Source organism: Phacochoerus africanus, chromosome 8, assembly GCF_016906955.1.
Source record: "Phacochoerus africanus isolate WHEZ1 chromosome 8, ROS_Pafr_v1, whole genome shotgun sequence".
In the NCBI taxonomy this organism is placed as follows: Eukaryota; Metazoa; Chordata; class Mammalia; order Artiodactyla; family Suidae; genus Phacochoerus; species Phacochoerus africanus.
Window position 1 is genome coordinate 44507966 of NC_062551.1, and position 21890 is coordinate 44529855.

The 21890-nt window shown below is 47.9% G+C and overlaps 2 pseudogenes; one reads left to right on the plus strand and one right to left on the minus strand.

Annotated features, from left to right (window-relative positions):
• Positions 1–709: 709 nt before the first annotated feature.
• LOC125133188 (ferritin light chain-like) lies at positions 710–1255 on the minus strand (annotated as a pseudogene).
• A 10131-nt stretch (positions 1256–11386) lies between these two features.
• LOC125133189 (histo-blood group ABO system transferase-like) lies at positions 11387–13293 on the plus strand (annotated as a pseudogene).
• The last annotated feature ends 8597 nt before the right edge of the window (positions 13294–21890 follow it).

Below are 21890 nucleotides of genomic sequence, written 5' to 3' on the forward strand. Positions count from 1 at the left end.
TCTGCCTGTGCCTGGTCCCAGGGGCCCCAGCACAGCCCTGAAAGAGTTCCCTGTGAGCCCCACCCACACCGCACCCAGACGCTCCAGGCCTGTTCTGAGGTTAAGCCCATCCCCCACCCAGACGTTCTCCCCGCACTGGGCCTCCTGAGACCAGGGGTCTCTCAGCATTCAGGCTTTGGAGGGGAGGGGCTGCATCCTCCTCTTTTCCTCAAAGCTCACCAAGGCAGAGAAAGGCAGTGAGGCTCGGGGTCATGGTGCTGCCTCCCATGGTCCCCAAGCTGTTGAAGTGACTTTTGAAGTCCACTGAGCCAGCAGGATGGACAGACACAGGGGGTATGACCAAGTCCAGGCTCTGTGTTGCGTGTTACCAGTTCATTAATAGCCACCTCCTAGAAAGAGGGACAGCCCTGCCCAGGGCCTCACTCTGCTGTCCCTGAAGGATGGGGCCCAGGAGATGCTGGGACCTTCCAGACCACATCTGAGTCTCACCAGCACCCCCCCCCCCCCCAACCCTCATGCCAAACCCACATCCAGAGAGTGACACTGGTCCAGGACAGGAAGTTGAGGATGCAGGGCAGGGACTAGGAGCAGCCCCATTTCAGTTCCAGTTCTTTTTTTCTTCAAAAAGCTGTTTTGTCTCCATTTGGTTCATGGCTTGGGAGAGGGTTCCAGTGAGGTTCAAAAGCTGCCGGGGGGCTGCAGAGAGGCTTCAGGCAGAAGTCCTGATGCTGGCTGGGCTCCAGAGGCTCCTGGTGGGGCCCGGGGTGAGCCTGCCTAAGAGAAACTCACCCAGCCCAGCCTGGGGGCGGGCCAGCCTGCGGAGGGTGGTCACATGATCGCCCATCTTCTGGATGAGTTTCACCTGCTCACCCAGGAGCGGCTCTTCAGGAAGTCGAGGTGCTGGGAGTCTGCATGGCGAGAACCCAGGGCCTGCGGATCCTACTGAGCCTGGTTCAGGTTCTTCTCCATGAGCTCAGCAGCTTCCTAGCATCCTGGGTTTTACCCCCTCATCTTGAGGCAGTTTCTGCATGTCCTGGAAGAGGCTGCAGCTCCTTGCCACTTTTGTATTTTTTCAGAGAGCTCGGTGCCCTTGTGCTTTTCGGCAAATTCATAGAAAAAGTGGCCCACACCCTCCAGAGCCGCATCATCCTGGTGAAAAAGAAGCTCAGAGAGAGGTAGGTGTGGGATGTTGCAGATGCATGTCCACCAGGTGGTTGATGGTGGTGGAATAATTCTGGTGAATCTGAGTGCTCATGGTTGGTTGGCAATAGGGAGCTAAGCACGGAAAATGGTGTTGGCTGGTCCCAGAGGCTGAGGATAGCTGAGTGGTTGGTTCCAAGGTTGCGACTGGGAAAAGGTGTGGAGGGTGGTCAGAGCCTGGAGGAAGGGGTGTCACAGACACTGGCGGGATGGTCTGTTCTGTCCAAACACTGTTGAAACAACATCTGAGGGACCCTGGAGTACACTGCTTTGGTTCCGACTCCGCTTTCCATAGAACCTGTGATCCTTGGGAAGTAACTTCCCTTTGTGAATGCAACATTTCTTCCTTCAATCCAGGCCGTCGGCCAGATTGTTGAGCAGTTCCTATATCCAGACATGAGATTCCTTTTGAAGGTGATTTTTCCTTCCCTGGACTCATGGAGCTCTGACGATAACACACAATGCCTTTTTTGTTGTTGTTGTTGTTTTGTTTTTTAGTGCTGCACCTGCAGCATATGGAAGTTCCCAGGCTAGGGGTTGAATCACAGCTGCCGCTGCAGGCCTACGCCACAGCCACCTGTGATCCAAGCTGCGTCTGTGACCTACATCACAGCTCACAGCAACACTAGATCCTTAACCCACTGAGCGAGGCCAGGGATCGAACCTGCGACCTCATGGTTCCTAGTCGTATTCATTTCCACTGCACCATGAGGGGAACTCCAAGAAGGCTTCTTTGTCATCATCATGATCTAGGAGTTTTGGACAGGAATCTGCGATGTTAAAAACTGGGTCACGATTGGCCCTTGAGAAAACACAAATGTGGTAATAACTCAGGTTGTGTGTATCTGGAGGCAGGAGATGGTTAACTGGATGAGCTTGGTTTGAGGTAGGAGTTAGCTTGGCTGGTCCTAGAGAGGTCAGCTCATTGTAATCATCAGCCTCATGGAATGTCAGGTGGGGGTACTTGCTTGGAGTTTATGTGAAGGCAGGTGGAGACCCTGGAGGATTTTTTGCAGGGGAGGGTCCTGCGATAGATCAGGTTGGGGCCATGAGAATAAAATACCTCAGCTGGGAGTGAGGTCCTGGGGCGGAAAGGCCAGAAAGGAGGCTGCTGGGGTTGCACCAACACGTCCTCCTGCATCTTCCACTGAGCCAGACTGTGGTGTTGGACCAGGGTCAGGGACAGGGCTGTTGCATGGTTCATTGTATGTGAAGAGGAAGATGGTGAAGAATTGAGGGCTCTTTCACTGTCTCCTTGCTTGTCTAGAGGACAAGTGGGGCCATCACAGGATGGAGGACTTGGGGAGGCTGGGGGAGATGTTTCTAATACTGTCAACTGATGCACGGAGAAACCACCACCTCCCTCCTGGCCTGGGTATGTGGTTTTGTTTCTCCCAAACACTTCCTCTCTCTGACTTCCTTGTTTCTGTCATCATCAGCAGCAGCACCTTCTCGTCATCCCTCTCCATCAAGACCTCTGAGTCTTCTGCCTTCTCACCACCTCTTGCCCCCGGTCAGTAACTCTTCCTCTGATGCTGTCAACTCGGTCTCCACGCTATGGGCAAAGCACCAGTTGGAGACAATGAACAGTGTTTTTGTTTGTGTATCCATTCATCAGTGATGGACACACGAATTGTTACTTTTCTCTCCTGTGAATACCTCAGTGAACACACTTGCATACATGATGAACATGCTTACAACTTTTCTTTTGGTTGTGATAAGAGCACTTAACATGAGATCTACCTTCTGTACACATTTGGGTTCACAGCACGGTGTTGTAAACTCTAGGCACAAAGTTGTAGAGCAGATCTCTGGATCTCATTAAGCTTGTATTACTGAGACTATACCTAGAAGGGGAATTTCTAGGTCATATGGTAAATCTGCGTACAACTCATTTAGGACCTGCCAACTTGCTTTCTGCAGTGGCTGAGCCATTTCGCATTTCCAGTAGCAGTGTATGTGGTTTCAGATTTCTGCATGTCCTCATCACCAGCTACTAAATTTTTTCAAATTATGGTCAATCTAGTTGGTTTCAAATGATATCTCATTGTGGTTTTATTTGCATTTCCCTAATGACTAGTGTACGGAACTTCCTTTTCTGTGCCAGTTGTCCACCTGTGTATCTTCTATGACAGTTCTATTCAGGCCTTTTAGCAATTTTTTAAAATATCAGATCATTTCTTGTTATTGAATTAAAGGTGTTCTTTATATATTAGGATACTATACTCTGGCTAGATAGATGATGTGCAAGTGTATGGAGGTTCCCAGGCTAGGGGTCTAATCGGAGCTGTTGCTGCCACTCTATGCTAGAACCACAGCAACCCCAGATCCAAGCCGCACCCGCGACCTGCACCACATCTCAGGGCAATCCCGGATCTTTAACCCACTGAGCGAGGCCAGGGATGGAACCCATAACCTCATGGTTCCTAGTTGGATTAATTTCTGCTGTGCCACGATGGGAACTTCTAAATTTTGATGAAATTTAATTCATCTGTTTTTCCCTTTCTGCTTGTCCTGTTAGTGTTTTATCTAAGAAACTGCTGCCAAGTTTCAAAGTTTTGATTTTCTTTTTTTTTTTTTCAATAAGAGAATTTTAGCTCTCCTGGGATCCATTTTGAGCTAATTTGCATAAGATGTGTGTAAGGGTCCAGCTTTGTTCTTCTGCATGTGGAGATCCGTATTTCTGGGCTCCATTTGTTGAAGAGACTGTTCTTTCTCCATTGAATAGTCTTGGCACCTTTGTAAAAAATCAGCTGATCTCATATGTGGGTTTATGTGTTGTCCTTATGTTTTAGTCCAAGGATCCATTCTAATGCCAGCACTGTTCTGTTTTGATTTCTGGGACTCTTGGGTAAGTTTTGAAATGAGGACGTATGCAGTGTTCAACTTCGCTCTTCTTTTTCAAGATTTTTTTGGCTATTGTGGGTCTTTTACAATTATTTGACTTAGAGAAAGGATTTTGCTTTATTTTCTTAAAATGTTATTGGAGTGTAGTTGACAATGTTGTGTTAGTTTCGGGTGTACAGAGAAGTGACTCAGTTATACATATACATGTATCCACTCTTTTTCAGATTTTTTAATATATAGGTTATTTCAGAATATTGAGTAGATTTCCCTGTACTATGCAGTGGGTCCTTTATAGTTATCTGTTTTATATGTAGCAGTGTATATAGCTTAATCCCAAATGCCTAATTCCTCCCCCCACGTTTCCCTTTTGGTGACCGTAAGTTTGATTTCGATTCTGTGAGTCTGTTTCTGTTTTGTGAATAAGTTCATTTGTATCATTTAAAAAAATAGATTCCATGCATAAGTGATATCACATGATATTTGTCTTTCTCTGTATCATTTACTTCACTTAGTATGATAATCTCTAGGTCCATCCATGTTGCTGCAAATGGCATTATTTCTTTTTTTTTTTGTCTTTTGTCTTTTTTGTTGTTGTTGTTGTTGCTATTTCTTGGGCCGCTCCCGCGGCATATGGAGGTTCCCAGGCCAGGGGTTGAATCGGAGCTGTAGCCACCGGCCTACGCCAGAGCCACAGCAACGCGGGATCCGAGCCGCGTCTGCGACCTACACCACAGCTCACGGCAATGCCGGATCGTTAACCCACTGAGCAAGGGCAGGGACCGAACCTGCAACCTCATGGTTCCTAGTCGGATTCGTTAACCACTGCGCCACGACGGGAACTCCAATGGCATTATTTCAATCTTTTTTTACCACTGAGTAATCTTCTGTTGTATATATGTACCACAACTTCTTTATCCATTCCTCTGTTGATGGGCCTTTAGGTTGTTTGCATGTCTTGGCTATTGTGAATAGTGCTGCAGTGAACATTAGGGTGCCCGTATCTTTTCTAATGATGGCTTTCTCCGGGTAGATGCCCAGGATTGGGATTCCTGGATCATATGGGTAGTTCTACCTTTAGTTTTTAAGGAACCTCAATGGTGTTCTCTATAGTGGTTGCATCAGCTTACATTCCCACCAGCAGTGTAAGAGGTTCCCTGTTGTCCACACCCTCTCCAGCATTTATTGTTTGTAGCTCTTGGTGATGGCCATTCTGACTGGTGTTAGGTGGTACCTTATTGTAGTTTTGATTTGCTTTTCTCTAATACTTAGCAATGTCAAGCATCTTTTCATGTGTTTTTTGGCCATCTGTATGTCTTCTCTGGAAAAAATGTCTATTTAGATCTGCCCGTTTTTGACTGGGTTGTTTGTTTTTTGATATAAAGCTGCATGAAGTTTTGTCTCTTTTCAAGATTGATCCCTCGTCAGTCACTTGGTTTGCAAAGATTTTCTCCCATTCTATGGGTTGTCTTTTTGTTTTATGATCTCCTTTGCTGTGCAAAATCTTTTTAAGTTTAATTAGACCCCATTTGTTTATATTTGTTTTTATTTTCATTACTCTAGGAGGTAAATCCAAAAAGATATGGCTGTGATTTATGTCAGAGTGTTCTGCCTATGTTTTCCTTTAGGAGTTTTCTAATATCTGGCCTTACATTTATTTATTTATTTATTTATTTATTTATTTTTGGTCTTTTTGCTATTTCTTGGGCCGCCCCTGCAGCATGTGGAGGTTTCCCAGGCTAGGGGTCGAATCGGAGCCATAGCCACTGGCCTACGCCAGAGCCACAGCAACGCAGGATCCGAGCCGCGTCTGCAACCTACACCACAGCTCACGGCAACGCCGGATCGTTAACCCACTGAGCAAGGGCAGGGACCGAACCCGCAACCTCTTGGTTCCTAGTCGGATTCGTTAACCACTGCGCCACGACGGGAACTCCCTGGCCTTACATTTAGGTCCTTAATCCATTTTGAGTTTATTTTTGTGTGTAGTGTTAGGGAATATTCTAAGTTTACTCTTTTACATGTGGCTGTTCAGCTTTCCCAGCACCAGTTGTTGAAGAGACTGTCTTTTCTCCATTGTATAGTCTGGTCTCCTTGTCATAGATTAGTTGGCCATAAGTGTGTGGGTTTATTTCTGGGCTTTCTAATCTGTTTCATTGGTCTATATGTCAGGTTTTGCCCGTATCATACTCTTTTGATTACTGTACCTTTGTAGTATAGTCTGAAGTCAGGGAGCCTAATTCTTCCAGTTTAGCTTTTCTTTTTTCAGATTGCTTTGGCTATTTGGGGTCTTTGGTGTGAAAAAGGGATTTTTAAATGTATTTCTGAAGACATTGCCCTTGGGATCCTAATAGGGATTGAATTGATTCTGTAGATTTCCTTGGAGAGCACTGTCATCTTCATAACATTGTCCTCCAAGCCATGATCCTGGGGTGTCTTTACAGTGATTTAGGTCCTTTCAAACTTCCCTCTGCAGATGAGACACACAGACACCAACTATTTTGTGTAAGTATTGCACCTCCTTTGATAAACTCATCCTTATCTCTGTTTTGCTTTTGGCTGTTGGGAGTTGAATTGGTCACCCAAAGTAACATGTTGAAATCATCATCGCCAGTTCCTGTGAAGGTGGCGTTTTGGAAATAGGGTCTTTGTGGATGTGATCAAGTTACGATGAGATTGCACCGAAACAGGGTGGTCCTCACCCCACATTTTTGGTGTCCTCATTGGATGAAGGGAAGAGACATATGGAGAGGAACACCAGTGAGGATAGAGGTACACAAGGAGATGCTGGCCGTGTGGAATTGGAGGGGAATGTGGAGTCGTGCTGCCACAAACTAGGACGTGCCTGGGCCAGCAGACCCTGGGAAGGGGCAGGAAGGGTTCCCCCCAAAACCTTCAAGGGGTTGTGGTCCTCCTGACACTTTCCCAGAGGGCTTCTCATCAGAATTGTAGGAGAATACCTTTCTGTTGTTTTGATCTCCCCAGATTGTGGTCATGGTACCATAGCCCTGGGAATGTAACACAAGGTGGGAGAGCATAGTGTTTGCACACTGGGGCTCTGGTCCCAGCAGGCTGGGCTCATTTCACCATCTTCTACCCTCTGTGACTCCGAGCCTGCTGCCCGACCTCTGAACCTCTGCTTCCTCATGCGAACATGTGTATGATACCAGTAAGGTCTCCTGAGGTTTATGAGAGCACCCCATTGTTCGTCACCTTTAAAACATCACACAGCTGCATGTCACCTTGGTATCTGAAGGAGCAAACTTTGCATGGAGAGATTTCTCTGGAAATACTATGAGACTCAACCACACCATGACCCAGGCCTTGTCCCTACAGTACCTCTAGGGGCCTGGTAAGGACGGGGTCCTTGGGAGACACAGGCACATGTCCAGCCTGAGGACAGAAGCAGAGAGTGGGGATCGGATGGGCTATGGAGGTCCTGCCCTGTTGCCACTACCTCAAGGGGCACTTTGTGTTGGGGGCATTTGCAGTGCCCACAGCCCTTGTACATATGCAGTGCCTGGGGGCTGCTGTCCTGTGGTGGGACTGCAGGGTGCCTCGTTATGCTGGAGCTCTGAGCATCCCTTTCCCCAGGCCTGCATGGTCCCATGCTCAGTGCTGTGGGAATGAGGCCAGCAGTTCTGGGATCCTGGTGCTGGGAGAGCCTTGGAAGAAATGGGAGCCTCTCTTCAAGATGCCCCAGGTTTTCTTCTCCAGAGGAAGTTCTATAAGGGAACGAACTAGCCGTGGACTATCAGTTATCTCAGGGCATGCTTCTTCTGTTGGAACCTTTCCTACCTCCAAGCATCATCTCCAGTTTCCATGACAACACCAACAGGGATACTGGGTCTGTTTTTCAAGTTCACATCCCCCATAAGCTTCCATCTGGGAGTGGAATGCCGAGAAACCTGACCCCAGAGACGGTTCGATGGTTTTGTAAGATGAAAATAGATACCTGTTTCTCAGTTCGAATATACTTAGCACTACTGAATGGTACACTTACACATAGTTAATATGGCAAATTTTATATCATGTGTAAAACCATAATTCAAAGTAAATTAATTTAAAAAACTCTATCAGATGTCGTACTTGATGTCAGGTACAATGGTAGCAGTCCTTTTGATATCAGGAACAAAGTAAGATGCTGGCATCACTGTTTCTAGTCAGTATTATAATGGATTACTAACAACTCAGATAAAAAAAAGGCTAAAATGACCCCGGGAAGAACATTGTTGTTAGTCACAAAGTTTTCACTACAGTGATAACATAAGAGTGTTGAATATTGAATTTGGGTTTAAGCATCCTGATGATCTGTTTACTTTAAATATTATTCTCATTGAAAGCTATTAAAGTTAATCATTTATATTCTCCACATTTTGAGAGCATTAACGAGTTTGCAAGAAGGTTAGACATAGAAAGAAGGAGGCCAAAATCTAAATGAAAGCAGGAACCCACAGAGATAAGATGACTTCCACCCTGAAGGAATTTGCCAAGCTCCAGGAAAAATGACCTTTAGTTTGCATTAACTAATGGGCTATGGGTAGCAGCAGGCATCTTCAGGCCCCATCGACGTCAAGAATCCGATAACATAACACCTAATGGAGGTATCTCTCAGTCCAGGCTCAGGAGAATCCTATTCCCAATACCCACATCTGTCTACATGATCAAATTATTGAGCCTCAAAGATACTGTCAGAGCCAAGAGACTTCCACATCCACTCCCACATTAAGACAACTACTGCCTTGTTTTAGTGTTATATCTATTTCCCTAAATTCTTTGACAAGTGAAAACTACAGTTGACATGCATGATAATCTCTTCCAAAGGAGACTTTTATCTCCTCAAGATAATTGCTGTATAAAATGTCTTTTCAGAACACCTTTGTCCTCCCTGGAGATAGCGTTTAATCTCTTGGTATATTGCTTTGTTATAAAGTTATACTTTGCTCACTGGTGCACCTTTCTCACTGCACTGCGAGCTCTGAGAGCAAGGATAGTGCCATAGGTATTACTGCTCCAAGACACCTCATACAGAGTCTGTCACAGAAGAGATGCGTGTAATAATGATGGTGACAGTAAGAAAAGCTACCGTTTATTGAGGAAGTACTCTGTGTTGCAATTAATGTATATTTTTTCAGTTGATCCTCTTCACAGCCCACTAACCAAAATTCTGTATACTCTAATTATGGGGAAATTGATGTTTATGCAGATTTAACCAAGATCACCAAGTTATTTTGTCACAGCTGAGTTGGAATTAGAATCTGTATTGGCCAGACTCTGAAACGTGCACTGTTCACCCCTTTGCTCTGTTCAAATAGCCAGGCACCACATTTTCACTTATTCAAGGTTAAGGGAATTTATATATATTTAATGCCAAATAAAGGAATAGGTCAAATTTTTTCTTAAAAAAAAGTAGGTTAGGAAACCTGATGATGCCTCAAGGGATAAAAGAAACACCAAGCCACACTGCACCCTCTTTGGAACTTCCTGGGGAGAGGCCTCCAGTCTTGTTTGGAGAGTGGTTGTTGGATCTGAACAGGATCCCTCCCATGTCCTGAACCATCAGGGTATCCCGAGGTCATGTTGAGAATTTCTTGCAAAGCTCCCTCCATAGAGCAGAGAGAGGAAGAAGGATCACCTTTGTGGAAAGGAGGGCAGGGGGAGATGAGGGAAGAACAGAATGAAGCTGCCGAGGAGGTCTTGCCGATGCTTGGGATGACTCTCTGAGCACCTGGGAGAGGGTGTGGGATGCAGCTGAACCTGCCAGAATGAATTGTTCTATTGGCTTCGTGCCTCTGTCCTCTCTGGCACTGGTACATGAAACAGGGCCTTATCCCCACCATCTCTGGGGACAATCAAGAGTGGATTCAGGAGTTGCCATTGTGGCTTGGCGGGTTAAGAACCCAACATAGTCTCCATGGGGATGTGAGTTCCATCCCTGGCCTGCCTCAGTGAATTAAGGATCCAGCATTGCTGCAAGCTGCAGTGTAGGTCACAGATGCAGCTTGGATCGGCTGTGGCTGTGGCGTAGGCCAACAGCTGCAGCTCCGATTCAGCCTCTAGCCTGGGAACTTCCACATGCTGCACGTGGTGACTATGAAAAGAAAAAAAAAAAAGTGAGGGTTCACTCATACCTTCATCTTGGGTATCTCAGACCCAGAGAGAACAGGGGGCCTTTGTGTGGACGCTGCCTGCTCTCCCAGCATATAAGTCACAGAATGGCCCCATGAGTTCCAAAAAAGGGGCAAAATGAGGGTTTTGGGGAGGCATGGGGTCAAGGTGCTAGAATAAAGGAACGGGTGTTTGGGCAATGGAAGTGGCCAGTGGTGCAGCTATGAAAAGGATCCAGGCCCTTGTGTTGGAGAGGCTGGGGCTGGGGAGGTCAGAGCCCTGAGCCTGACACACAGGCCCGTGGTGCCATGGAGACGGGAGGTTCTCAGGCTGGCGGCCTGGCAGATAGGAGCAGTCAGGCCCTACCGAAGTGCTCAAAAGCACTGAGTTTCTCTTCCTGGTCCTTCCCTGTACTGTTGGCGACTGTCCCATCCTCTCTACCTCTTTATTCTGTAAAGTTCTTTAACCTCCACTGTCCCCCAGGAAGGGCCATTCTGAGCAGGGTGGTGCTTATCTTCTGGTGTCGTTTTCTCATCAAAGCAGTTGTTCAGGTTTTTTTGTTTTTGTTTTTTTTTGGCATTTGCAGCATCCCAGGGTTTTTCTGATATCTTGCTGCTACATGAGCATCATTGATCAGGGGTGCCCCTCAGGCGTATGCTGCATCTTTATGCCCAGCCAGACGAAAGTCACAACTCAGACCCCAAAGAGAAGACGATTCCCTTAAAAGACACTAATCCGAACATTCTCCCTCCCAACATGCTCTGAACTGTCCTGAGAAGACTTCACAGCCCCCAGAAAACTCACACTTCCAGCCACGTGCTTCTGAGCAAGGGCGGGAACAAGGCATCACAGAGCAGTACGAGAGCAGCCCTCTTCATGGTGCAGGTGGCAGGTGCTCCTTCTCTGCCACGAGACCCTTTACTTTAACCCGTGTTGGTCCCACAGCGTGCCAAGATGGGTCTGTGTCTGAGGCTTCGTTTTCCAGGAGGTCCATGTTTGGAGTTGCCTAGGATGTCAGAGGGAGGAAGAGTGTGAAATGGCAGTTTGCTAGGCCCTAGATCAGCAAGAGGCACTGCCTCAAGCCTCTTGTCCCTGTCTTGAGGCCTCTGTTGGAGAGTCAGCTACCTGTGAAGCCTAATGGAGGAAACTGAAAGTCTGACTCAAAGAATGAAAATTTAAAAACCCAGAACTCAATAAAGGAAACCTCAAGGCACGGGTGAGGCGGAGGGTCCGAATGCAGGATATTTGGGGATCTGGCTACCGTGTGGTTGTGGACCAGGACCTGCTTCCCCGAGCCTGTCTGTCCATCTGTAGGATGAGGATAATGTAGCATTCATCCCCCAGACTGGTTGGATTGAGCAAGATAACACACCTTAAGCTTAGAAGCCAACTTCCAACAGTGGAAGGCTGGTACCTAAAAAGTACATGCTCAGTGGATTCTAAGTAATTGTTGCAGGGATAAGGTGAACAGTCCTTCATCTGCAGCTCTTCTGTTCCCTCCACCCAAATCATGGCTCTCAAATCAGGCCTCTTGAAGGCTGACCCGTATTAGCCTGTATGGATTGTAGTCATGAAGACAGTCTGATCTTGACTTCACGGGTTTTTCAGGAAATCTCATGCTTATCCCATGGCTAGAAAGTGTCAAGGGGATGGCCAGGGCACAAGCCATGAAGCCCCTGGTCCAGCTCTCTGGTGGCTGCTGTCCTGCCTCACTTTCATCACAATCTCTGCCCTTGACCTGCTCAGTGGCCTCCCTTCAGCTGGTCTCCTAATGCTGCTTCAGGTGTCCTGACTTCTCTCCTACACATGGGTCCTTAAGTTCCAGCTGTCTGTTGACTAATTCCTGCCATGTGGTTTTTCTGACAGTGCCGCAGACAGAAACCGCATCTCTAGAGGTCTGCCAGATCCCATCTTTCTCCACAGGGCACCCCAGAATGCACTGGGGTCAGGCCTCAGGGGAGACTGGGCTGCAGAGTCGTGAGCAGGGGCAGGGGGCATTCGGCCTCACTCCCTGCTCAGGGAGACCACTGAGGGTGGAAGGTCAGGAAAAACGAGTACCTTTATGCCACGGAGGTCACAAGAAAGAGGTGGCGTTCTGTCCTATGGGCATGGCCCAACTACTGCAGCTATTGGCCAGGACACAGGAGTGCTGCTCACTTTGTCGACTGAACTTTCTTCTCAAAACAGCTTTTATGACGGCCTTCTTTGGCTCTTGTTACCTGAAACTGAGAGGCCAGGAGCTGGAACGCATCCAGGCAGGGGCAAGCGTGACTGTTAAAGGATTCCACCACCTGCAGTTTGTAAAATTATCAAGGACGCTGTATCCCCAGCCACGTGTGCTGGTTCCCCTAGGAAAGATGTCCTTCTCATGACCCTTGGCTGCCTCTCACCATCTGAGATAAGACTTTCAACACTGACATCCTGAACAAGCAGTCAGGCCCCAGAATGCCACCGCTGGATTAACTGCATTTGCCATAAAAAAAAAAATACATCTTCCAGCTTGAACCTGTTTCTGGAGACTGCGGAGCAGTACTTCATGGTGGGACACAGAGTGAACTACATTCGCCTCCAGAAAGGATGGCAGATGGTCATTCTCAAGGTCCAGAGCTACGCCCGCTGGCAGGACATTTCCACACATCAGCAATTTCACTGCGCAGCAGTTCCACCAGGAGGCGGATTGCCTTGTGTGTGCAGATGTGGACATGAACTTCAGTGATCACGTGGGCGTGGAGATCCTCTCCTCGTTTGGCACCCTCCCTTCTGGCTTCTATGGGTCAAATTGGAAATACCTCCCCTATGAACGCCGGCCTCAGTCACAGGCCCATGTTCCCGAAGGTGGGGGGACTTTTATTACAGAGGGGCCCTATCTGGGGGGTTGGTGCTGAGGTTTACAGACTCACCAAGGCCTGCCATGAGATGGTGGTGGTGGACCGAGCCCATCACATGGAGGCTGTATGGCATGATGAGAGCCACCCGAACAAACACCTGCTCTACAGCAAACCCACCAGGCTCCTCTTCCCTGAGTACATGTGGGATGCGCAGCTACTGATTTTTTTTTGGGAGGAGCACCAGCTGCTGAGTTTGTTCCACCCCATGGATGGGTTTAAATTTTCAGCCATGCAGAAGGGTTACCACCTATGAAACTGATGTGTTAAGTTTCCAGTAAGGGCTCAGAGAGGGGCCTGAGTCTTCCCTTCTGGCATTAAAATCAGATTTAGCTGTGGATGAAGCAAATACACAAAAAGCCTCCAGCCAAACAGCATCCTGAACACTTTTCCCTCAAGATCTGGAACCTGGAAAGCATGTCTGTTGTCTCCACTGGTATTCAGTATTTTACTGGATGTCAAAGAAAATGTAAAGCTGATAAAAGGAAAACAGATTTAAAAAGATATAAAAATCTCTTTATTCACAGAAAACATGAATGCATATATAGAAGATTATGAGAAATCTACAAAAATATGACCAGCAATACAGAGTGAATTTAGCAAGATTCCAACATGAAAAAAATCAATATATTAAGAACCGATTGTGTATTCTGTATGCTACCAGTAAACACTTGAAAACTAGAATTTAAGAGAGACCAGAGTTCTAGTCATGACTCAGTGGTAACAAACGCAACTAGTATCCATGAGGATGAGGGTTCCATCCCTGGTCTCGCTCAGTGGGTTAAAGATCTGGTGCTGCTGTGAGCTATGAGGTAGGTCACAGATGCGGTTCAGATCCTGTGTTTCTGTGGCTGTGGCATAGGCTGGCAGCTGCAGTTCTAATTCCACCCCTAGCCTGGGAATGTCCATGTGCAGCAGCTTGGCCCTAAAAAGCAAAAAACCAAAAAAACACAAAAAACAGTAACAAAAAAACCATTTCCTGTAGCATTTTTAAAAACCTCCTATAAAGCACTAAAGAATACATTAGCAAATGCTGTATAAGACATTCGTATTCAAAACTACAAAATAGGGGTTGGCAATCTTTTGCTGTAAAGGACCAGGTAGGAAACATTTTAGGCTTTGAGGTTTATGTGTGGTCTTCCTATTCTGTTTTTCTGTTTAGTTTTTTCACAATGTTTTTAAAAAATGGGAACACCATTTTAAGTTCATTGGGATAACAAAAACAGGCTCTGGGCCAAATTTGACCCATAAGCTGTAATTTGTGGAACCTTGCTATAAAAACATGTGAGAGAACATTTTTTCAGAAGACCTAAATACAGGGAAAGTTGTACCAAACTCTTGCGGACTAGGAAAGTTAAGTTCATTTCAGCCAAGAGCCTGAAAGCTGGTCTATGGAATTATTTCAAAAGTTACTGGTGCCCTCGGGGCATAAGGCTTTTAGGCAGCAGGGTGGATCCACCACCCCCTTGGTGCGAGGCTCGTGGGAGAAGCTCTCTCCCAGTTGCAAGGCTCATGTGGAAGAGAACTGCCCCGTAGGGATGTGATACCCCCTGGCAGTCCCAGCCCTACAGCGCCTGAGGGGCTGAAGGCCGGCGTGGCCAATGGTTGACGTCTGTTGGGCCCAAGAAGACCTCCTTACAGGCAGACTGTGTTCATTCTGGGTAGATAATTTTCCTCAGTATCAAAAACCTGTGCCTGTGGAGGAGGAATCACGGTCTGGTGTTGAAGTGCCTGAGCTCTGGAATCAGAGAGCCTGGGTTCAAATTCTGCCCCGGCCACTACCAGCTGTGTGACTTGAGGCACCTTCCAAGGCTTAAGGGCTGTTTTACCAAATTTGTAAAAATGAGAGAAACAGCGCGCAGGGAAAGAATGGGCTGTGGTGTGGTGTCCGTGTCTCTACATCAGAAACCTTCACAGCCTGGCTGGCGATGCGGCCTTTCTGGAGTAGCCCCAGAAAAGATACACTTGACTCCAGGAACTAGAGAGGAGCTGGAGTGGCCTCTGGAGGAGGCAGTGTTCCAAGCTTTGACCTAGTAGCACAGAGAGAGTGGAGCGGGTTGTAGGAGTTAAAAGGGGGCATGGGTAGTGGTTGCCTGAAAGGAAGAGGCTGGGGTCGATTCATCCCCGCCCCCTGCCCTCACCTCAGCACCTGCCCTGCAGCAACCAACCCACTCTCTCTGGGCACAGAGCGCCATGCGAGACAGGACTGAGCCCCAGGCTCCCAGCCTCCGTCTCTCAACCCCAACCTCCCACCAGCTAGGCCCCTACCCTGGCTGGATCCAAGCTCTGGCTTTGAGCAGGCTCTGCCCTCCGGTGACCATAGACGAAAGGACCGGTGGACCCCCAAGCACAGGTTGCCTATGCTCGTGCCCTGGAGTCAGGCACTGTGGTGCCCAGCAGACCCACTGAGCTGGGGGTGACAGGTATGCAGGCTCTTGGGATTCATAGTATTGAACAGTCTCATCAAACCACCAGGTCCATCTGGTGATGAACCCTTTTAACCAGCAGCAGAAAGCCATAAAGACTCAAAAGTCCTGCTGGGGTTTGGCCTCCGGGCCTCACCCTTTGCCCTTGGACTTTTCCTCCTGCCGTTCACTGGCACGTGCTCAGCTGGAGCGCTTTCTCTGTCACATGTTCCAATGCTGTGTCACAAGCATCAGGCTGAACTGCACATGCTTTACCTTGGAGGAGCAGGCAGCCAACAGAGCCCTCCCAGTTGATCAGATGGCGTGCAAATGGCCCCTCTTGGGCAACGTCCTCAGCAAACTTCACTCCTGCCCTTTCACCAGCGTGGAGACGGCCGTGTTTCCCTTCTGGCAGCGTTCACCCTGCTGCCGCCTTGCCTCTCTTGGCCCTTTTCCTGGGTGGGTCTGTGTGGATCCAGTGACCCCTCCGAAAGCCTGAGTGCTCCTCTCTGAGGGTCCTGAGGGGGCTCTCCGAAGAAGCCACTGCTGTCTGCTTGTGTCTCAAAGTGTCTGGCCACTGAGAAATGATAGAGAGTCTCCTCCTGGCACAAACTGACTCTGCTCCTCCTTTGTCACCTGATCAGACACTTCTATAATGTCTGGGCCATCCCATCACCCTCCAGATCCTCGCTTAGAGGACACTGACCTGAAGACATTCGGAGTGTGAAGAAGGGACTGTCTCGGGAGGAAGCCAGCTAAAAAGGGCCCCAAAGCAGGACCATCAGCAAAGGGACCTCCATAGCAATGCAAGTGTACCCCCAGCACCTAGGCTCCTGGTGACAGAGGAAGCTGTCATATATTTGGGAAGGGAAACCTCTATCCCAAGAAGAGAGCTTAGCTAGGACATCACAGACGTCTTCTATAAGCTCATTCACCAGGGGCCATACTCTCCCCAGCTCGTACAGCCCAGCTGGAGCTGTCCTGCCCCTTTGCAGGAGTGATCCAGGTGCAGCAGGCCTGCCTGGCCTAGCCCTGTGCTGCTTCCTACAGCCAGGGAAGTTGAGAAAGAAAGGCTTGATGAAAACCACTGACTCAGCACCTCGGCCTTAGCGAAGTCAAAAAAAGTAAACTCAGAGAGGAAGGCTTTCAGATCCTTTGTCAAGGAAAAATTCTCCACCCACATCTGTCAGCCGTGGGCTCTGTAAACAGAAAATTCCCATGCCACCATGGCTGCCACTGCTGCTGCTACTGACACTGTCATGGGATTGAAGGGAGCAGCCCCCCAGCTCCTACCTTCCTTGTATGGTCATTGCCGAAGATCTGGGCTTGGAGAAGAACCCAGCTCTAATGGAACCACAAGGTCCCACAAGGTCGGAGGATAAAACTCCGGCCACTTCAGACAGCAGTGCCGCCCAGCCTGCCTGTCCTTTCTCCCTGTCTGTTGCGGGGACTGCAGTTACACTGCAGTGGCCACTGGCCACTTTCCCCCTGCAGATTCTAGAGACCACGACATTAGCAGTCACTGAACAGACTGGCCTGGCTGCCTCTGAACTGCTCCCCCACACCGGATGCGGGTCAGGAAACAAGATGCACAGTTTCTAACTCTCCTTCTTTGAGGTTCTCGCTGTTCCTCACTTAGGGTTCCAACCCTTCTTTGGGGTCCCATCTAATAATAAGAACAAGTAGAGGCCCTCTGCATTCTGGTCCCTCAGTCATAGTTGCAGGATCTTCTGCTTCTCTCACCACCCCTCCTTGCACCTCTCTCCTCTCCTTCAAGCCCACCTTCTGTAGACCCGAATCACCTCCACCTACGTGTGTGGATTCTCCTCCCTTTTTCTTACAGACTCCTCCTCAGGTCCCTTTCACCAGGATCCCTGACTTCACCAGCCAGCCCATCACTGGCCTCTGCAATCACTTCCTCCATCCCAGAGAGCCTGTCTGCAGACTGGACCTCCTAGTAGGATGCTTTGGACTTTAGCACAGCTGATGCGGACACCACTCTGCCTTCCCAAGCTTTCATCATCAGGTCTCTGCCAGAGTCCAGTGGGAGCTCTCGCCTTTTACCAGGTCAATGTCAGAGTGGAGCAGGTGGTCCCTGCAAAGGCCAGTTACCACTAGCCCACCTGCTTTTATGGTCAGCAGCCCTACCTGAACTTCCAACCTTCCTTTGGGGCCTTTAGTGAAATCTGCCAGCCTTTAATGAAATCTGGGAGCCCATCTGGGCAGTGAAAGAGAGGCACTCCCTTTTTTGGCCCACCTACCACTGATTCTGCAGTCACCTCACTCCAATAGCCAGCACCTCTTCAGTCTTGGCATCCAAGCCTGCCTTTGACTCTGATGAAATTGATATGGATACGATGCCCAATTCGCAGTCTGTTATCTTCCCGCCTCTTCTGGACAGCTTTGATAGCCCTTTCCCTTTGGGAAACCTGGAAGCCCCAGAAAATCCTCCATACTTAACTTCTCTTGCACCCCTGGGACCCCCAGGCAACACAACTCAGTCAGCTTTGGGGAGTCTGACATCCCTGTGTTCCAGCTTTGGCACTCCTGTCAGCACCCAGCCAGCCATTGGTAGCACTTCAGTTGTTTTCCCTATTCCCCCCTTTCTTGCTCTGGTGCTGTCACCAGCAAGCACGGCACTGAGGGCTGCTGCCAGCCGTTTGCCAATAACACTCCAGACCTATTTGCATTTATAGGATTTGCAGCACCTGTGGATAGTGGCAGCTTTGGGGTTATTGTGTCTGTCCCAGGTCCCCAGCTCCACATCTGAAACACTCAGCTTGCAGCAAGGCCAAGTGGGAGGCCAGCCCCACAGCTCATTTCGAGGGTTCGGGGGATGGGGGGAGGCTTAGACATGAGCACCAGGGTCATGTTACAACTGGAGAGGCGAGCACTACTGAGAGCAAATCTGTCCTGGGAAACCCTTTCCTTTGCACCTATGAGAGTACCTCGAGCCAGCCCAGCCACACACCTACTACTGGGGGAGACGGCATCCTGAGAAGGGACATGTGCCAGAAGACACTTCTGCGCCGTCTTGTGCTCAGCTCACCTGGGATCCGTCCAGCCAGGGCACATCTGTTGCAGTTCAGGAGACAGAACCGTACCTGTGCTGGAGATCCTTCTTTTTCTGCCTCCAGTCTCTAGCTGTCAAAGGGTCAAGCACCTCACCTGTGCTTGGAGGCCTTTACATTCCTACCTACAGTCAGAGCTCCTGGGTCCCACCTGAACAGAGCCTGTGTTTTGCAACAGGAAGAGCAAGGCTGTAACTGCATTTGGCATCTTCTCTTCCTGCAGCTGATCTGAATACTTGGGTCCCAACTCCTGAGAGAAAGCCTGTTGCTATTGGAGCAGCCTGCACCACTGAGAAGAGATGTGTGCCAGACTATACTTCTCTTCCTGCCTTCCTTCAGACACCTAGTGCCCTCCTGGCCAGAGCACATCTGTTGCACCATATCTGTGATTGGAAAAGCTACTGTCAAGAGTACCTGGGGCACACAGTCCAGAGCACGGGTGGCAGAGTGGAAGAAGGCAACACCATACCTGTGCTTCTGGATATTTATGTGCCTGCCATCATTCAGTGTGGCCGGGTGCTCATGGTCAGACCACAGTCTAATGGGACACCACCATACACTTTTAGGAAGACACTTCTCGTGTCACCATCCCTCAGCATCCCTGGGGTAGACAGATGACCCCCTTTTGTTGTGGAGCAGTGAATACCATTAAGGCAACAGCTGGACTCGAGCACGTCTGCTGCTGTCTTTCAGAGCAAATGTAGCTCTCACTTGGGCACAGCCAGAAGCAGTCGCACCTCGGGGCACCTTTATCACCTGCCCAGGTTTCTTAGGAGATAGAAGTATTGGATCAGCAAGCTATCCATTTTCTTCTGCTGAAAGAAACACTGTCTCCACAACTATAAGCAAAAGCCATCCAGAAATGACAGGTGACCAGTAACTGCTATGAATGGAACTTGCTCTCCTGGGAAGAGGCTCAGCCCCTTCTCGTTGTGTCAGACAAACTTAAGCTGCCCTCTGTCCTCCTAGAGTGAGCTGGAGGCACAGTACCTCGGGGTGTTTGTATATGTATGAAAGGGTGTGGTTTCAGATGAGGCTGGTCAGAAGTCCACACACTGGCGTTGAGGAGTTCCACTGTGGAAAGAAGAAAGAGATCAGTGAGTATCACCCACGTCATCCCTGGCTTCAGCTGTTAGCCTGCAGACTCAGGCTGTGGGCCTCTTTTCCTCTAGGATAAACAGTACCCCTTGCTGCTTAAAGCTGCCCTGTCCCTTTTGCCTGACCCATTTGCCTCAATGGGCTCTTTTCTTTCCCACTTATATTACATTACATTATATTATATGTGTCATGTGGCTTTTTTTTTTTTTTCCTGCACTTACAGTCTGTCGAAGTTCTCGGGCCAGGAATTTAATCCGAGCCATAGCAGTGTCCGGCTGCTGCAGTGACAATGCCGGATCCTTAACCCACTGCACCTCAAGGGAACTCCATGGCTTTATACACACACATATATGATGTGGCTATACTGCCTCCTATTTGCCAAACTATAGAACTTTGGAAAATCAAAATTAGGCTCAACACATCACCACTCATACCAGTCAAATTTCCTCCACAGTTGAGTAAAAGAGCAAAGATCTGTGAGCAGAGAATCAATTAACAACAAGAAGAAAAAATACATATATAATTTATATATTTTAATTTATTATATGTGAAATTATTATATATATTAAAAATATGGTATAGCCACACTTTACAGCTGCACATGCTGATATCTGAAATCTCAATATTTTGACTGTAGATGGGAGTTCCCGTTGTGGCTCAGCAGTAACGAACCTGACTAGGACGTGGGTTCAATCCCTGGCCTCATTCAGTGGGTTAAGGATCCGACATTGCTGTGAGCTGTGGTGTAGGTCGCAGATGCAGCTCGCATCTGGCATGGCTATGGCTGTAGTGCAGGCCGGTGGCTACAGCTCTGATTAGACCCCTAGCCTGGGGACCTCTGTATGCCACAGGTGCGGCCCTAAAAAGCCAAAAAAAAAAAAAAAAAAGAGTAAAGGATGTCAGCCTATGAGGAAGTGAAGTTCAGAGACGAGAGAGAGATGGTGAGTCTCTTGCCTCTTCCCTCTGTGCTCCTCTCATCACTCTGATTTCACTGTAGGTCAAAGAAACAGCAATTATTTTTTAAAAATAATTAAATGTCTCATGTGTGTTCTTCTCTTTAAATTTTAAATTTCTTTAGACTTAGGCAAATCATCCCCACACATTCATAACTCTACCAGAGACGATGGATGTGGCATCGAGGTTCCCACAGCTGCTTTATTAGTATTGAGTTTTAGGTCTAGGATGTCACATATTATATGGGAAATGTTTTCATGCTCCATTAAAAAAAATCAGAAAAGATCTTCCTTTCAAAGAAATAACTGTATAAGACCTCTTTGGAAAAATAACTTGTCTGGCATTACTCTAAATGCCTAAAATAGCAAATCACAATAGTGATCATTTCAACCAGATCTGGCTGAATGTAGAGCCCGGCTGTCGCTACTAGACTTAATTCTTGAAAATATAAGCTTTTCTAAGACAATTCATATGTTGAAAGAACTATCTGAAGCTGGGAGGAAAAAGAAAAATACAGATATTTTCCTCAGCTTTTGCTATTATTTAGCATTTACTCAGTGGAGATTCTATACTCAACAGTGTGTGAAAGCCTGTTAATAAGAGTGGAAAGACATCTCTTGCCCCAAAGGAGTTTACAATACCATAGGAGAGACAGAAAACTATATTAAAGTTAAAACTGGAGGGCTTCTTAGTGGGGACAGGGGAGCAAATAAGGACAGAAAACTAAGAATTATTACCGATTCTTCAGAAACGCCTCCCCAAAAAAAAAAGACTAGGAGACTTCCAGTTCCACCTGTAAGGGGCTTAGAAGTTGCCCCTCTGTCCTAACTAGGAAAATGCTGAACAGACTGATAAAATTAACAGCTCTTCTTGGCTCTGTGAAAGAGGTGAGGACACAGGGCAAAGTGCTGCCCCTAAGATTGGAGAGACAGGTGACTAAGTCACCACTTATCAGAACAGACTCACGAGCAGAAACCACCGTGGGAACCAGCACCAGAGAAGGAAAACCTGAATTCCTTGGAGGTGGCCAAGTCTGAAGGAATATCTACAAAAAAACCCAAAGCTGGCAACATACTTAATGGGGAGAAACTCGAAGCTCTTCCACTGTGATCAGGAACAAGGCAAGGATGTCCCCTCTCACCACTCCTCCTCAACTTCATACTGAAGTACTAGCTAATGTAGTAGGACAGCAAAATAATTCACGGTTCACTAGCCTTACAGAAATAGGCCATGAGCCACATTTGGCTCCTAGGCTATAATTTGCTGACTCCTTGCTACCAACATTGCTGAGAGAATTTTTTTTTTTTTTTTTTTTTTTTTTTTTG